At 39.0% G+C, this 17,888-nt stretch overlaps 1 pseudogene; it reads right to left on the bottom strand.

Moving 5' to 3' along the window:
* Positions 1-4,276: 4,276 nt before the first annotated feature.
* LOC147377790 (large ribosomal subunit protein uL1 pseudogene) lies at positions 4,277-4,933 on the bottom strand (annotated as a pseudogene).
* Between the last annotated feature and the right edge of the window lie 12,955 nt (positions 4,934-17,888).

A 17,888-nucleotide genomic window follows, 5' to 3' on the forward strand; every position in this document is an offset into this window, starting at 1 on the left:
CTTCCATGTGTAATCAAATTATTCCAGTCATCCCAATGCAGAAACAGCTTTCAGGAATATTCCTAATATCTGCTGTGTTAACTTACCCAGCACATGATACAAAGGAGTAAGGCCAGAGGTCATGTCATGATATGACACTTGCACCAGGAAAATGTGCAGTGTGCAGTGGCAAAAAGCAAGGTTCAAAATCAGGGGGCCAGAACTTAGTCTATGAAAGAGGTTTTTCAATCATAATAGCTCATGTATGAAAGGAATATTGATAGAGAATTTTTCCTAAATTTAATAATCTTAATAATTCACATAAAATCGTTAATAAAAAAAGTGTGAGGCCAAAGGAGCTTCTAAACCATTCATACTAAAATTGCCAAAAAAGAGACTGAGGTATCTTTTTATTTTCTATACAGAAAATATTACATACATTATCACAAAACAAGATGACCAGAGTATGCAACTAAAAATGTAAGAAAAAGTGATATAGAGGGTTCAGGATGGGGAACACGTGGTGAATTCATGTTGCTATATGGCAAAACCAATACAATATTGTAAAGTTAAAAAATAAAATAAAATAAAAAATAAATAAATTTAACCAAATATGCAAAATAAAAGTATGTTAGCAAGTCTACTAATAGACCTATAATGTTGCTGGATTTTGTGACTTCTCTGGGCTTATCTCGGAGAAGGCAATGGCACCCCACTCCAGTACTCTTGCCTGGAAAATCCCATGGATGGAGGAGCCTGGAAGGCTGCAGTCCATGGGGTCACTGAGGGTCGGACACGACTGAGTGATTTCACTTTCACTTTTCACTTTCATGCATGGAGAAGAAATAGCAACCCACTCCAGTGTTCTTGCCTGGAGAATCCCAGGGACGGGGAGGCCTGGTGGGCTGCCGTCTATGGGGTCGCACAGAGTTGGACACGACTGAAGCGACTTAGCAGCAGCAGCAGCTGCGCTTATCTGGTGGCTCACCAGATAAGAACCTGCCTACCACTGCAGGAGACACCAGATATGAGAGTTTGATACCTGGGTAAGGAAGATCCCCTGGAGAAGGAAACAGCAACCTGGTCCAGTATTCTTGCTTGGAAAAATTCCAAGGACAGAGGAGCCCATGGGGTCACAAAGAGTCAGACACGACTCAGTACACATGCATCACACCATGACTTTTATGGCAGTCAACTTTAAAATTTGTAACTCACTGTGATTTCATTTCCCACTCAAAATAAATGTTTACCTTCATGTCTAAATTGTGTTCACTTTTGAAAGAAGGTCTTAAAAACTGTATAACCTTCCAGACTCACAAAACCTAGATCTATCCCTGTTTATAGGATTACATCTTACAGACTTCAAAATAGCTGACTTGTCAATTGAAATTCGTCTTTGGCTATAAAAAGGGACATGGATTTATGAGTTCCTCTGGGTAAGAGCCATAGTATTTACTCCCCAAAAGGAGTCATTCATACTTAGACTCGAACAAATACATATATTTTTATCAAATGAAACTTTCACCAGATGTAAATCTGCATTACAAATATTCCTTAACCTCTTCACTCTGTTTAGAGATTGATTCCTATCATGCTTGTTGAAGTTCCTGTTCCAGAAAATTTATTTAATTCCTAAGCAAGGTTTACATTAATTTCATCTTTGTTTTCTGACTAGTTCATACTTTCATGAAATTCTCCTGGGAGGAGTTCCTAAAGTCTTGAGGACTGTTTCAGCCAGCTGTGCTGTGCTGGAGTAAGGGCCAATGTGTGTAAATACGAGAAAGGTTACCAGGTCAGCAGATCCTGGTTGGGCCCTCTGCCTGGGCTTGGTCTGCATCCTCTGGCGTGCGGTTCCACACTTCATGGCTGGGGAAAGTGACTTCTACAGCCACATATGCTGTACATGACCCAAAACACACCACAGTGGAATCGGAGCACTTTAGTTCAGGGTGGTCACTGTCAATGCAGCAGATGGGAGAGAAGAGCAGGATACCAGTGGGAGATATTAAAAACTGGAACACTTTAAAGCTAATCTTATATAATAATCTGATTTTAAAGCACTTTCCATGGGATGAGGCAGGAGTAGCACACAGTACATGTTGGTACAATCACTATGAAAAGAATGAGTTATGACCAGTAACTTACTCTAGATTCAGCTTTCACAAGTAAACATGCCCTTATTCCCTGAATTTCTGTTGGCTAGGGCAATTAAGGTGAAATGTGCTAACCAAACCAAAATCAAAATCTCAGTGGGTACATGCATGCTCAATCATGTCCGACTCTAGCACTCTGTGTGACCTAACAAAATAAAACTTTAATTCTAACCGATACAAAATCCAGTATGAATGCTTGTGTGACTGTCCTCCAGATGGTGATTCAGGAACCCAGGTTGCTATAATCAAATGACTCTGCCTTCCTGTTGCCTTGGTAGCACATACCTAGCAGATAGGAGGGTTCAGAAAATGAGGATCATGCAAGACTTTCTGTGTACACCAAGACTACAGGCAGAGTTTATCACTTCTGCCCACATTGCACTTGCCAGAACCCAATCAGGTAGATTCACTTGGAGGAGAGACAGGGAAATCTCACTTAAATGAGCATAAAGAAAGGAAAGGAGAGAATTCCCTGATAGTCCAGTGGTTAGGACTCCGCGCTTCCACTTCAAGAGGCATGAGACTAAGATCCCACATGCCTCATGATGTAACCAAAAAACAAAAAATTAAAAAAAAGAAAAGGAAATGAAAGGAAATAGGTTTGGCGCCACTGGTAGTGTCAACATAAACCAGCTAAACCTTGAGTTTCAATGTCAGTTCTCCATACAACAAAAAACAAATTTGCGTCCAGAGAAAACTTTAAACATTCCGTTTGTTGCTGGCAATCACTTATTTGTTTTATGTTTTAAATTAATATAGAAATACTAGGATCTGATGTGTATGATTCTTGTGTTTAAATAAATTGAACGTCTCTTTTCTCTTATATGGTTCTTGACTGATGTACGCTACAGAGATTGAAGCTGATAATTACTTAAAATTCAGAAACGTTGTCACTTTGGTCAATCTACTATGTCTTCCTCGCCTTCTGGTTAGATTATCGATATCCTCTGTCCCCTGTCATGCTTTAATTCAGTCCAATCTCCTTCCCACGAGAGTTTTACAAGGCACTTGCAGTTAATTTGATAAACTAAACTGAGGAGTTAAGTTGGTTAATAATGCTTTCAGATATTATCATGTCCCTGTTATGATTTGCATTTTAACAGTAATTTTTCAATGCTTTCATCAAAGAATTTTTTTTTTTTTAATTTTCAGGTCAGCCTTAGATGGGAGGTAAATGGGTAAAATTTTCCTCTCATTTGAAGTTAAGACTTCTTACATGGCTAATCCTATAGCTCTTCTTGGAGATTCAAAATGCACATAAGAATATTATAGGTCCAGGGAAATCCTACAATAAAGACATCAGTGTCCTTTGTTTATTCCAGTTTGCTAAGCATTTTCGACCGCAAGAATTTTCCTTAATTGGTTTTTGGTTTGGGGGTCTTATTGCTTCTTTTTTGTTTTTATATAATTCATACTCAAATCATGAAATATTTCTAATGGAGGAAATATAAAGCCTAACAGCACATCAGTTGAGACAGGGGATTTGCAGGTGGCTTCAAGAGCCAGTCTCACTGTGTTGGTGGGGCTATTGGCTATCACTGGCTTCAGCTCTTTCTCATCCTTTCATGACCCAGTCTCACACATATTTCTGGAGCTCCTAACTCTCTGTTTTATCCTTCAAAATCAGCATATCCCCAATGACAGATTTAAAAAAAATAAATATGAATTTCAACAATCAATCCTCTCGTGGGAATTCCAATCTCTCTCCTATTTAAATTAAAGAAAATTCAGTCAGCCTCAGTGTTTTCTTTAGTCTGTTCCACATCAAAAAAATTTAAATCAGATTTCAAATTTTTCTCACTTTGGGCTTTGCACTTAAAGAGAAAAGAAGAACTTTGTCCTCTTAGAGGGAAGGATTTTAGGAAAAAATAAACCAAATAAATCCAATAAGCCCCATGCCAGCAGTCCCCTACTTGTCCACCATTTACCCTTTGGAGAAAAATAAATAAACTTTCCGTTTGACTCTCCCTTGCTGACAGTCTCTTCTAACTGTATCACAAATTGAACTTTAAAATAAATAAATGAATCAAACCAGCTGCTATAGGATGGGAAACCCAAAAATGTGTGAGTAGGACATTGTTGAGAATGAACACCTCAGCATCAACTGATCCAAAAACATCCAAGTTTTTCTTTTTTTTTTTTTTTTATAGTGGAGTATGGTTTATTAAGCTGTGCTTTAGTACAGGTGCTCTAAGGCACAAGGCCCTGACATTCTGCCAATTTTTCTTGAGCAAGGACACCAGGAAGCTGAGAGCTAAGACGATGTTGTACACAACCTCATCATCTGTCGTCGTCAGGTGGCCAACAGTCACTGCCAGACACAGCACCTTCTTCATCTGGAACTTGACGGTGGACTTCACCTCATCAACTTTGGCCACCGTGTTCTCATTGTGGGTCAGCAAGGAAGGGAACTTGCCAGGCTTGTTCAGGCCTGGGCCCAGGATTCATGGGATCTGCTTGATCAGAGACTCGGAAGCCAAAAAGGCATCATACTTCTTGGCCAGCTTCTTGACCAGTTCCTTGTTCTTGTTGAGTTTCCTCAGTGCCATGTGGGGGATATCCACAGCCTTGGCTTCTTCACAGTGCTGCTGGTCCCACAGGACACACATGGAGAATTTGGGGTGGGGAGTGGACTTAAGCCTGACGGTGCCCAAGAAATTTTTGTCCTTCTGAGAGTCATAGGCCTACAGGCTGACCTGAAGCACCACCATCTCCAGACACTGCAGGTACTTATGCTGGTTGCCAGGCAGGACTTCCCCCACCGCTTCATAGTGTGTGTTGCAGGAGACTTTGCTCCTCATGGTTCCTCACGCTGTGATAACTGGAAAAGCCGAAAACATCTAAGTTTTTGATGTGGCCCTCATCTTTCCCCTCTGGGGAAAAAGGGATTTTTTTAAGCAACAGTGACAGTGATGGCCATATCAAAATGAAAACAAAATTTCATGTAGATGATTCCCTAAAACCTGACAGTGAAAAGAAATGCAGGATAATCTTGATCAGCTCTCTATTTCCATCCACTACTGCTGCTGCTGCTGCTGCTGCTGCTAAGTCGCTTCAGTCATTTCTGACTCTGTGCGACCCCATAGGCGGCAGCCCACCAGGCTCTGCTGTCCCTGGGATTCTCCAGGCAAGAACACTGGAGTGGCTTGCCATTTCCTTCTCCAATGCATGAAAGAGAAAAGTGAAAGTGAAGTTGCTCAGTCATGTCTGACTCTCAGTGATCCCATGGACTGCAGCCTTCCAGGCTCCTCCGCCCATGGGATTTTCCAGGCAAGAGTACTGGAGTGGGGTGCCATTGCCTTTTCCTCCATCCACTACTAAGAATCCACAAACATCAACCATCAGAAGAGCAAAAGACAGCACCCGCCAGGTTGCCTGAGTTACTAAAATGACCAGAAAGGTCACCTGCATGCTAATGTGTGGTGGTTTCTCACCTGTAGTTATTAATACTTTCCATTGATCAGAACCCCTCCTCATCTCAACTCCAGAAATTCGGCTTTTGCTGTTTTATATATTGAAATTCCATGTAGCATTTTGTCTAAAGAAAGAATTGTGATGCTTAGAAATATTTGGAAAACATTATTGTGTGAGAATGCACTTGATAAACTGAGACGTAGTGTGACTTATTTTACAGTATTATATTGAGTATAATTTGCACAAAGGACATGGACACACCTCGTGTTCATTCAGTGATGATTTTAATATGTGTAAACACTCATGTATATATCAATTAGATAAAGAGAATTAGCATTTCCTTCATCCAGAAAGTTCCTCCAGTCCACTTTCCACTCAGCATTCCTCCTTTCACACACACAGAGACACTCTGATAACCACTGATTGGATTTCTATCACCATTGATCCCTTTCACCTATGCTAGAGCTTTATATGAATGGAATCACCTAGCACATACTCTTTTGTGCCCAAATTCTTCCTCACAACATATTATCTATGAGATTCACTCATGTTGTTAGATGTAACTGAAGTTATTTTTTTTTCATTGTTGCATAGGTTTCCATTATAAACAGGTCACAATTTGTCAATTCACATGTCGACAATCTAAGGAGCTATTTCCAGTTTGAAGCTACTACGAATAAACCTGCTATCAATATTTCTGTTCAAGTCCCTTTGTGGTCATCTGTTTTCTTTTCTCCTGGGTAAATACTTTGAGGAGAATAGATAGGTTAGAGTGTAAGTGCATGTCTAACTTTACAATATACTGTCAACCAACTTACCCTTTTGTATTCCCACTAGCTATGAAACTTTCAGTCATTCACTAGCATTTAGTGCTGTCAGTTTTAAATTTTAACAACTTTAATGATTGGCTTAAAATATCTTGTGGTTTTAATTTGCATTTCTTTGATGTTAAGCATCTTTTCATGTACATAATTGCCATTCTAATATATTTTTTGAGTATTTGTTCAAGTTTTTACTCACTTTTTTAAAAAAATGATGATTTGTCTTTGTTTCATTAGTTTTATATATTTCAAATAAGAGTCCTTTCTTAGTTAGATATATTGTGAATATTTTCTCCCTGTCTGTGGCTTTTCAGTGTTTTGTCTTTGAAGAGCAGAAAGTTTTTAATTTTTATGAAGTCTCATTTAAAAAATCTTTGTCTATACAAGATCTTAAAGATATTTTCTTCTTTCTTCTAGAAATTTTGTAAATTTAGCTTGTATGTGTAGGGCTGTCATGAAAAGGGTATATTTTCATCTATTAGTTTCTTATTTGATCTTAAATAGGGTGTTTGAGGTTGAGAAATACCACTTAGACAGTTTGATTTAAGTCTTAGAGTCTTGCAATCAGATATCAATAATGTCTAAGTCGACATTTTGCTTGTCCATCTAGTAAGTTATAGAAGAATTTGAAGTAGGACACTTTTGACAGTGGAAGGAGCCACCAGCCACAATAATACCAAAACAAGAGGTATTCACCAAGGTTCTTTATGGCAAACTCAGACACATAGTCACTCTAGATCCAGGTCTCCTGACTCCAGGTTAATTAATATTTACTCAGTCAACAAATTCTTCTTCTGTAGCATGCCTATGTTTATTGCAACTATTAAAACACTCTTGAGGTGTCAAAAAGAGTTGAAGACTGAATTCATCAGTCTTCTCTCTCAGATTAGGGACAAGGGGCATCAGACATGGTTTAAAAATCAAGATTTGTAACTTTTGCTTTCTTCAAGGCTGACTTTTGAGACTGAACAAAGAATGATCAACCCTGGTGTTCTATAACTCCTTTGGGAAGCTCTTCTAAAAAGACAGATTGTTACCATGCCAGTTTGCATCACCATTTGGTTTAATTATTATTCGTAATTGGGAAATAATTAGATAAAACGATGATGTAAACCCCAGTGGAAAATAGACATCTCTTAAGAACTCTAATGTTTTCCGTCACTTAAAAGGAAGGGGATATGACTTAGTGGAGGAAAAAACTAATTAGAAAAGCAGACACATCTTCTCCCTCTCCTCATATTTCAGGCATGCTGGCAAGTGCTCAAAAATGATCAGAGAGTGGCCTATTTCTCAAGGACCCCAGGAGAGCATGATAATTTAAATCATCATCTCAGAAAAGTGCCTTGAGCACTTGTCTTTGCCTTTTTATGATCTTTGGTCAGGAGAGAGAGTTTGGCTCTCCCAACTGGCATGGCCATGCAAAATATTGGCTGGAGGAAAACTGGAGTCACACCCACACCAAAGTGAATCCAGCCAAGTTAGGATTCCTGCCAAGAGAAACACCTTTGTGCAAAAAGAGGAGTCAGAAATGTTTAAAATCATGCTACCCCCAATCCCATCCCCCAGCAAAATGAAAACAAGACTTTATCTAGGAGCACAAATCGGCTTTTGACAACACAAGGAGATGAGAGGGAAGTGATTAGGTGTTCAGACGTGAGCCTAGCAACTTCAAAACCCTATGTAAATCTCTCTAAAAGCCTTTGTCTGGAGGTAGATAATTTTATTTTAAAATTTAAAGTAACAATAAAAACAAGGAAAAAATTAACAAAACAGACAGCTTCACAAAAATGACATTTCAATCAAAGTTTTATTTAAATATTCCCATTTTAAAAGGGCTTCCCTGGTAGCTCAACTGGTAAAGAATCTGCCTGCAATGTAGGAGACCCCAGTTCGATTCCTGGGTCAGGAAGATCTGCTGTAGAAGGGATAGGCTACCCACTCCAGTATTCTTGGGTTTTCCCGGTGGCTCAGCTGGTAAAGAATCTGCCTACAATGTGGGAGACCTGGGTTCGATCCAACAGACAATTTTATAAATGACATGTCAATGAAAGTTTTATTTAAATATCCCCATTTAAAAAATGTAAATATTTATTAATAAATCATAATGTGGTCATAGGAAAATGAAAAACAAGAAGGCTTGAAACTAAAGAACTAGGGCTGCAAATATATCTACATGCTTTTGATCCATTCCCCCAGCTGGTCCTTTCAGCCTTCCATCCCATGACAATTAGACAAAAAAGTTAATCTGGCTCCCCAAGTTTCAGTTCTTGTCCATAAACCAGAAAATCTGTTCATGATCTTCGACCCACATCTCTATAGTAGAAAGCTCTAAGGTAAACTAATCTAGGCACAAATATTAATCCCAAAATTTTGAGTTCTAGGATCTTCGAGTACAACCTCATCCTGAAAAGATGCCTTTTCCTTTTCACTTCCCCTTTCATCCTTTCAATTATGTAAACAGTGGCTCCTAGACTTGTTCCAAGGTTAACAGAAACCCTCGGCTACAGTGTGTACAGTGTGCTTGGAATTGCACTTTCCAAATTCTTCAAAAATATTTGCAAAATAAAGAGCCCCTGTTCCTGGAGATATGACATGCAATGACTATTGTGGATAAGATGAGGTTTTGCAGGCAACAGTTTTTCTATAATTCTAGTGGAACTGGGAATTAGACAGATGGTGAGGAAGAGGAAGAGAACTCTTGGCGAAGGCATGCATCCAACACGCACAACCGAGCGAGAGAGTAGTGTGATGAATACTTGGGGACAGGAATGTAAAGAAAACCTAGGGGTCCAGATATGCAATGTCTGATGTATTACAAGGTGCTTGAGCTTTCACTAAATAAAATCTCTTTGGAAAATCAGAGGACTGTCAGGTCTCACAGGTCCTGTCCTACAAAAGTCCCTTAGTAGAGCCTCCATTTCATTTGTTCTTTGAAGAAAAGATTAATGGGAGTCTGTTGGGGCAGAAGGCAACAAAGGTCATGTCAGTATTAGAAGCTTTATGTGAATGGTAAAGAGTCAAATCAAAAACATTGGACCAGATTTCCCAAATTTATTCAGGTTTATAGATCAGACAAGGGGTCATTTTTAATAAGGTGAATAAATGTAAAGAGGATCTAATTGAGCTCTATAGTGGTCACTATTTTGATCAATGTGACTTTCAAATCCACAGCCCATTTCTCTTCCCATCATTTCTAGTTTGCTAAAAAATCGGCTTTCTGAAAAAAAGAAAATGCTCTGATTGGTAGCATTTGCCAATTTCCATTGTGTAAATAACCTTTACCAAGGCTGATTTCAATCTTCCAAATGGAAAGTCACTGAAAGGAGAGTTGAAAAGAGATGCCCAAAATCTCGTTTCAACTCTACTTTCTAGGCGTCCCCAGGGTCACAGTGGTAAAGAATCCTCCTGCAGGAGATATGGATGTGGGTTTGATCCATGGGTCAGGAAGATCCCCTGGAGGAGGAAATGGCAAATCACTCCGGTGCTTTTTCCTGGAAATTCCCATGGACAACGGACCCTGGTGAGCTATAGTCCCTGGGGTTGCAAGGAGTCAGAAACAACTTACCAACTAAGCACCTAGACCACATACACATTAATAGCACAAAATCTACTCTCTAAAATTTAATCTACTCTAAGAGCCAGATCTAGCACACCATTACAACAGCTCTTAATTTTCCATCTTTGCAATGTTTTTGTTTATGTCCTATCTTCTTAAGTTCAGAATCCAGGAGCATCCCAGTCTTGCCTGTGTCCCTATGAGATTTCCTGTGGTTCTCTTGCTCTTCCCAGGAAACATCTGGAAACAAGAAGGGCACATTGATCTATTTACTCTCTCATGTTACATCTTTAGTGGTCACAAAAAGGATAGAATAAAAGAATGAATCAATTCAAATCCACCTCCTTCTTCTTAAGTAACAAGTAAAGTCTTGCCTAGCTAAGGATGGGTTAGCATTATTAGTTTCAAAAAATATACAACATGCAATGTGAAAAATTCACTCAAAATGTCTTTTTTCAACATTTTAGAAATTATTTTATTCATAAAAATTCTGTTTGCAGTTTTGTATGTTTATACTATTCAGTATCTTGGAAACAAAGACGGCAATATTTGTTTTTCTTTTTTTCCTCTTCAGTAATTGTTTTTGTAATTAGTGTCATAGATTCTTTCAAAATCAAAAGAAAAAATATTTTTAGAGTGTTGTTTCTTTGCTGAAACACAGTTTAATGTTTATTATCATAATTCTGATTGCTATTGAACCACCTCATATGATGTGTTTTTTACTTCATGAGCTATTATTTGGCTTACACTCATGATTTGTGCATTAATATGATTCAAGGTTATGCAATAACAATCAGAAATTATGGTAATAAACACTGAACCACATTTCAACAAAATATGATAAACTCTTGTGAGGTTTTTTAATCTTTTCATTAACAAAGCATCTTATGCTTCACTGACACTTTAATTACCAAGAAATTACCCAAGAAAATACATAATTATTTCTAGTAATTGACAGTGACTCTATATGTAACACTTCTTTATGTTAAAATAATTGCAAAAATGTGACCTTTTTTCTGTAGACATGTGGCTTAATTGATTGCATTCTCTTTTTCAAATTTAAAAAAATGTAATAAAAATACCATCACTAAAGCACATAAGTGATTCCATTTCAACTGAGGACTGTTTTAGCAATCTCAGCAACAATATTTGATAACACTAGTGTTAATGAAATTACCTTGATAAACTTAGGGTAATTATTTCAATTTCTCAATTTACCCAACATACTATTACATTTTCTTTCCCAGAAAGGCTTTACCAGTCATTCCAAAACCCCATGCATATTATAAAGAAGAACATCCCCTCAGAGGCTAGTCAAAAGATCAAAATCCTTTGCTTATATATGAACATTCATTTTAAGAAAAAGAAAAGCTCCTCTCAAAAATTAAAGCCACTCTTGGGATACAATCATTTTGATCCCTTCTAGCTTTAAATTTTCAATGCTTTATGATTCTATAAAATCTCTTCCTAACTTAGACACATTCTTCAAACCAAAACCCAACAATTCAAATGCGCCTACCTCTCTGCTTCCTGTTTTGGTTGTTTTGTTTTTTTTTTTTTTTCTGCTTTTTTCTTTTTTTAACCTGACTGTTTGGTCTAGTAAGAACTTCAACTCAAAAGCCAGATATCATACAACTCCTTCCATAAGCCTCTGCTTTATTTACTTGCACTGCCTCTTTCCTTCTCCTAGTCAGAATAAAACACCTAACAGATAAGCTTTTGTCATCACACGCATGTGTACTTAGTCACTCAGTTGTGTCCGACTTTTGTAACTCCATGGACTAGCCCATCAGGCTCATCTGTCCATAGGATTTTCCAGGCAAGAATACTGGAGTGGGTTGCCATTTCCTCCTCCAGGGGTCCTCCTGACCCAGGGATCCAACCGGCATCTCCTGCATCTCCTGCATTGGCAGGATTCTTTACCACTGAGCCGCCTGGGAATCCCTTTGTCATCATACCGTTCCTTTTGAGACTGACCAACATGGAGAATTTTTCTTTAACCAACAATATACAACCATAACCCACACAGTAGCATAGTATCAATGTGGTTTAATTTGAACCAAAATCACTACAAATTTCTACATAATAGAGAAGGACTGAACTTAAAAAACAATAACAACAACAAAAATAAACCTTGGGAATTGCAGGACATAGATATCCTCTTGCATGTTTCTATTTTCTTTGTAAAATCACCTCCAGGGTGATTCTCCTACTGAAATTTTAGAACACATATGAGTCTAAAACCACAGGATTAAAAGACTAACATTTCTACGATGTGATCTCTAGGGAGATTAGCGTGGGAGGCTATTTTGGGAACTATGGATGTCTAAAGGTTTGGAGAAGCCGCTTGAAGGGAAACTGGGAAGGAGCAGAGGAAAGGTAAGCAATGGGTTCTTCATTCCTCATCTGTTATCCAACCAGACTTCTCTGAGTTTATCTCTTGTACACATTGGGTTTTCTGACTGGTTGTAATCTGAAGGAAGGTCTCATTCTCTCTCAGTTTATGGATTAGAAAGTGGCAATTCTGTGATAACAACTGGTTTACCTTGACTCAAACACCTGTCCAATGGCAGTGCCAGGTCTGGAATATCCCAGTCTAGCACAAATGACTCTCAGTCCAGTGCTCCTTTTTCTAGAAGACATCTCCATCCTGAGATAGAAGAGTGCCCCAGTGTTTTGGTTGACCCAGCAGTCTCACTACTGGGCATATACCCTGAGAAAACCATAACTGAAAGAGATGTATGTACCTCAGTGTTCGTTGCAGCACTTTTTACAACAGATATGGAAGCAACTAGTCCATCAACAGATGAATGGATACAGAAATTGTGGCACATATATACAATGGAATATTACTCAGCTGTTTAAAAAAAGAATGCATTTGAGTCAGTCCTAATGAGGTAGATGAACCTAGAGCCTATTATACCCAGTGAAATAAGTCAGAAAGAGAAAGACAAATATTGTATATTAACACATGAGTACAGAATTTAAAGAGATGGTACTGATTAACCTATTTCAGTAGGTGGGGGAAGGAGAAGGTGGAATGAATTGAGAGAATAGCATGGAAACATACACATTACCATACGTAAAATAGACAGCAAGTGGGAATTTTCTGTGTGACACAGGGAGCTCAATCCACTGCTCTGTGACTACCTAAAGAGGTAGGATGAGGTGGGAGATGGGCAGGGGGGTTCCAGAGGGACAGATCATATGTACACCTGTGGCTGATGCATGTTGATGTATGGCATAGGCCAACACAATATTGTAAAGCAATTATCTTCCAATAAAAAAAGAAAGAAAAAAAAAGTTTATTGACTGCTCTTTACAGCTATCACTGTTTTTCCTCAGGGAGATAAACTCCACCAGGGAGAGATCTAAAGCACCAAGCATCACTGAACAAAAATATTGGCTCTGAATCAGGACTCAGCTTAATGTAATATGCTGGAGCATGTAATATAATCCTCTCTCTTCATCCAGGCTTCAGACAATTAGCGAGCCATGCCCGGCAGAGGCTGTTATATATGTGATCTCTAGATACAGAGTAGGGGTTGCTGCTCATTATGTAGACACTCGCTAGTCATTGGTTGAAAGCCTGAGCATCACCTCTTCAACACAGTGGGTTTATAAAGACAACAGCAATACCTAATGTCTTCAGTTTACATTCTGGTTCAATCCTCTCCTATGTATGCTGGGTGGTTCCTTCTTTCCTATCCCATTTGCTGCAGAATTCATCTTCCCCTGCCCCTTCTGATGGAGGTTTTTTCCAAAGGAATTGGAAGACTGAAAGCATAATGCTTTCTGAATAACTTTTCCTGTGTTTGTTTTCCACTTGCCTCGATAAATTTGATGGCAAGAAAGGGCTTTTTATTTTTCTCTGAGCTAGAGAGGGTCTCATCACTCAACAAATCCCGTGAGCGTCTACATTCTCAGCACTGTGTCCTCCTTCTGACCTTCAACTTTCTCACTGCCTGGAAAGAAAGCTTTTCATGAGGATTGACAGAGCCCTACAAGCTGAGTTGGACAATGAGACAAGCAATGAACAGAGCAGATTATTGTGAGAGGAAATGGCAACTTCCTCATCAAAAATCATTTAATATGAAACCTTGGAGTCTACTGCAAGCTAACAGACCTGCTCCTTACCTCCAGCATATACATAATTTCTTAAGAATATACAGTTTCTTAGGAGCACAGAACAAGGGCGGCACTTGTAGAACTCAAAGGTTTTATTTCTCTTTGCATTAGACATAGCCTCCCCTACCCAATATCTGGCATGGTAGCGTCCTCAGTTGCTTTCAATCCAGGAAAAGCGCATTAGCTGGAGCAAATCACTGCACCCCTTCTGCTATTTCTGATTAGAATTCCACTTTAAAGACACTTAAAAGAGACAAAAAAAAAAGGAAACAAACAAAAGAAAAGGAAGGTGGGGACCAAAGGCAAAGAGGAGAAAACCATCCTGTCCTGAGCACCCAATGGCTGGCAAGCTTCTCCAGTGATTGAGTGTAGGGTACTATCTGATGACAACTCATTCAGTGACCAAGGAAAGAGGCTTAAGCAGCTGAGCTCATCGCCAAAGCCCTCATCTTTAAAACAGGACCAAAAACTGCACTTCCTTGTATGGAATTGTTGGGACATATAAGCAAGACAAGGAATGTCAAGTGATTGACCCAATGCTGACTCAAGTTTCATATTCAGTATATGTCAGTGAATGGCATTGTGTCCTTTAATCTTCTTAACGATCCTGGGAAGAGAGCATTATTATCATCTCACAGATGGGCAAAACAAAGCACAGACTGAAAGGAAGCTTGCACAAGACCATATAAGCTTTGCTATTTCTGGCACACTATCTCCCTTATAGGTAGCAGCTTCTCCAGTGAATCTCAGACTCCTATGAATTTTTTGGATAAGTGAGCAAAAAAGTGATTCAGTTCCATCTAAATCTACTCTTGGCCATGGGACCTAACTCTACCCTTGGCAGGAGGGGACAGCTCAGCCCAGGCATCAAAGAGAAATAGGAGAAGACTAAGTCTTTCCCCAAACCACCAACAGTGGGCTTTCCCACCCAAGGTTTTGGTGGAGCAAAATCCCTCCAGTGTCTGTTAGATTCCAACTCCCTTCCCATAAAGGAAGCCACCAGCCTGTAATTGTGTCTTCTTTAAGTTTTCATCTCATGTGAACAGAGTCAAGGCTTGGACCAACATACTTCAAATACCACTCAAGTCATTGTTCCAGATATTATGGTTCAGTTATTTCAGTTGAGGAAGGCTAGGCTGCAAAATATAAGTTCATTGTAAACAAAGAAAATCCATCAAAAATAGAATATCTCAAGAGAAATCCTTTCCAGGTTTTCATTACAGATTGCAAATGATAAAAATCTTTAAGTTTGCTGATGGCTTGGTATCCCCACACACATTTACAGTGAGGTAACTGCTTTGTTCAGGTGAAGGTTTACATCACCTCTAAAGCAAGTCCATCGAAACATTGTTTGTTAGATATCTGTGTGGATCTCTGCAGCCCTTCAGTATCACCCAGCTTAGTGTCCAGACCTGATATAGTACCACAGAGAAGAAATGTTATTCAAATGTCACTCTTGGATGTTTGAGCTCTTGACTGTTGAATGGACATTTACCAGGCAACTGCTTCCATTTTTAAAGTCATGAGTTAAAAGGCCTGGGACTTGGCTTCTTTCTATTCTTACATACTCTCCATGGGGCTTGAAATCATAGCCAAACCTCTCTGTGCCTCTCTTTCAGTTCAGTTCAGTCACTCAGTCGTGTCTGACTCTTTGCGACCCCATTAATTGCAGCACACCAGGCCTCCCAGTCCATCACCAACTCCCGGAGTCCACCCAAACCCATGTCCATCGAGTCGGTGATACCATCCACCCATCTCATCCTCTGTCGTCCCCTTCTGCTCCTGCCCCCAATCCCTCCCAGTATCAGAGTCTTTTCCAGTGAGTCAGCTCTTCGCATCAGGTGGCCAAAGTACTGGAGTTTCAGCTTTAACATCAGTCCCTCCAATGAACACCCAGGCCTGATCTCCTTTAGGATGGACTGGTTGGATCTCCTTGCAGTCCAAGGGACTCTCAAGAGTCTTTTCAAACACCACAGTTCAAAAGCATCAATTCTTCAGTATTCAGCTTTCTTTATAGTCCAACTCTCACATCCATATATGACCACTGGAAAAACCATAGCCTTGACTAGATGGACCTTTGTTGGCAAAGTAATGTCTCTGCTTTTTAATATACTATCTAGGTTGGTCATAACTTTCCTTCCAAGGAGTAAGCATCTTTTAATTTCATGGCTGCAATCACCATCTGCAGTGATTTTGGAGCCCAGAAAAATAAAATCAGCTACTGTTTCCACTGTTTCCCCATCTATTTGCCATAAAGTGATGGGACTGGATGCCATGATTTTCATTTTCTGAATGTTGAGCTTTAAGCCAACTTGTTCACTCTCCTCTTTCACTTTCATCAAGAGGATTTTTAGTTCCTCTTCACTTTCTGCCATAAGGGTGGTGTCATCTGCATATCTGAGGTTATTGATATTTCTCCTGGCAATCTTGATTCCAGCTTGTGCTTCTTCCAGTCCAGCATTTCTCAAGATGTATTCTGCATATAAGCTAAATAAGTAGGGTGACAATATACAGCCTTGACATACTCCTTTTCCTATTTGGAACCAGTCTGTTGTTCCATGTCCAGTTCTAACTGTTGCTTCCTGACCTATATATAGGTTTCTCAAGAGGCAGGTCAGGTGGTCTGCTATTCCCATCTCTTTCAAAATTTTCCACAGTTGATTGTGATCCACACAGTCAAAGGCTTTGGCATAGTCAATGAAAAAGAAATAGATGTTTTCCTGGAACTCTCTTGCTTTTTCGATGATCCAGTGGATGTTGGCAATTTGATCTCTGGTTCCTCTGCCTTTTCTAAAAACAGCTTGAACATCTAGAAGTTCACGGTTCATGTATTGCTGAAGCCTGGCTTGGAGAATTTTAAGCATTACTTTACTAGTTTGTAAAGTACACACAGACACACACACAGACAGTTAAAATTGTCTGCATTGAGGTTTTGAAGAACCAATTCAATTGTTTTCTAGAAGGTTCTATGTTCTGAATTTGTGTGCTTATTTCCATATGGTATCATTTAACTTGTTCCTCTAGTTCCCAAATATCTGGAAACTAGAAGTTAGGCTTAAAAGTTTGATTAGATTAAGGTTAAACATGTTCTCTGACTGCATTCTATCAGAAGGCACACAGGTCATTACCTTCACAATTTGGAGCGCCACTATTAACCACATAGTCAGGATTGACCACCTGATCTGTTATATATTGGTGCATTTTCCCCTTTGTATTAGCAGGAACTCATTCAAACAAATTTTTGAAAATGTATTTATAATTGAAATCCAATTTAAATTCCTTTCCCTGGGACTGAACATTATTCAGAAAGCTGGTTTATTTGTAGAACTTTATTCCTTTCCTTTTGGAAGGAGAATGACTGCATTGGGGAAGGGGGTGTCTTCAATTACCTTTGTAGAAAATATTGCTTAGCTTAAAATCAACTCTTCATGAATTTTAAAATAAAAGCACCCCCGCCATATATTTTAAAAGACAGCATTTTGTACAGATCTTTGACTGTAGCATTTTTCACTCAGCATTAATTACATATATCAACTTTTCATCCTTCCTGTAAACCGATATTATTTATTAAACTCACAAGAAAAGACACGATTAATCTTTATGATTCATTGTTTTCCCTGCAAAGAACTAAAGCATATACAGAGTTGATTCTTTTTCCCCTACTGGGCTGTATAATTGGGCTAAATCAGAGCTGCTCAAATCAGTGTACCGCTGGGGGTATGTGGCATTGTGCTGGGGGTACTCAATAAACATGGAGCCTCTTTCTGAAGCATCTTTTCCTTAAGGATGGGTAATTTAAAACATGTTTACATACCAGAATAAACTCATATGTATAAC

This window comes from Bos grunniens, chromosome 2, assembly GCF_055505025.1.
Source record: "Bos grunniens cultivar Pamir isolate PY7600 chromosome 2, Bosgru_T2T1.0, whole genome shotgun sequence".
In the NCBI taxonomy this organism is placed as follows: domain Eukaryota; kingdom Metazoa; phylum Chordata; class Mammalia; order Artiodactyla; family Bovidae; genus Bos; species Bos grunniens.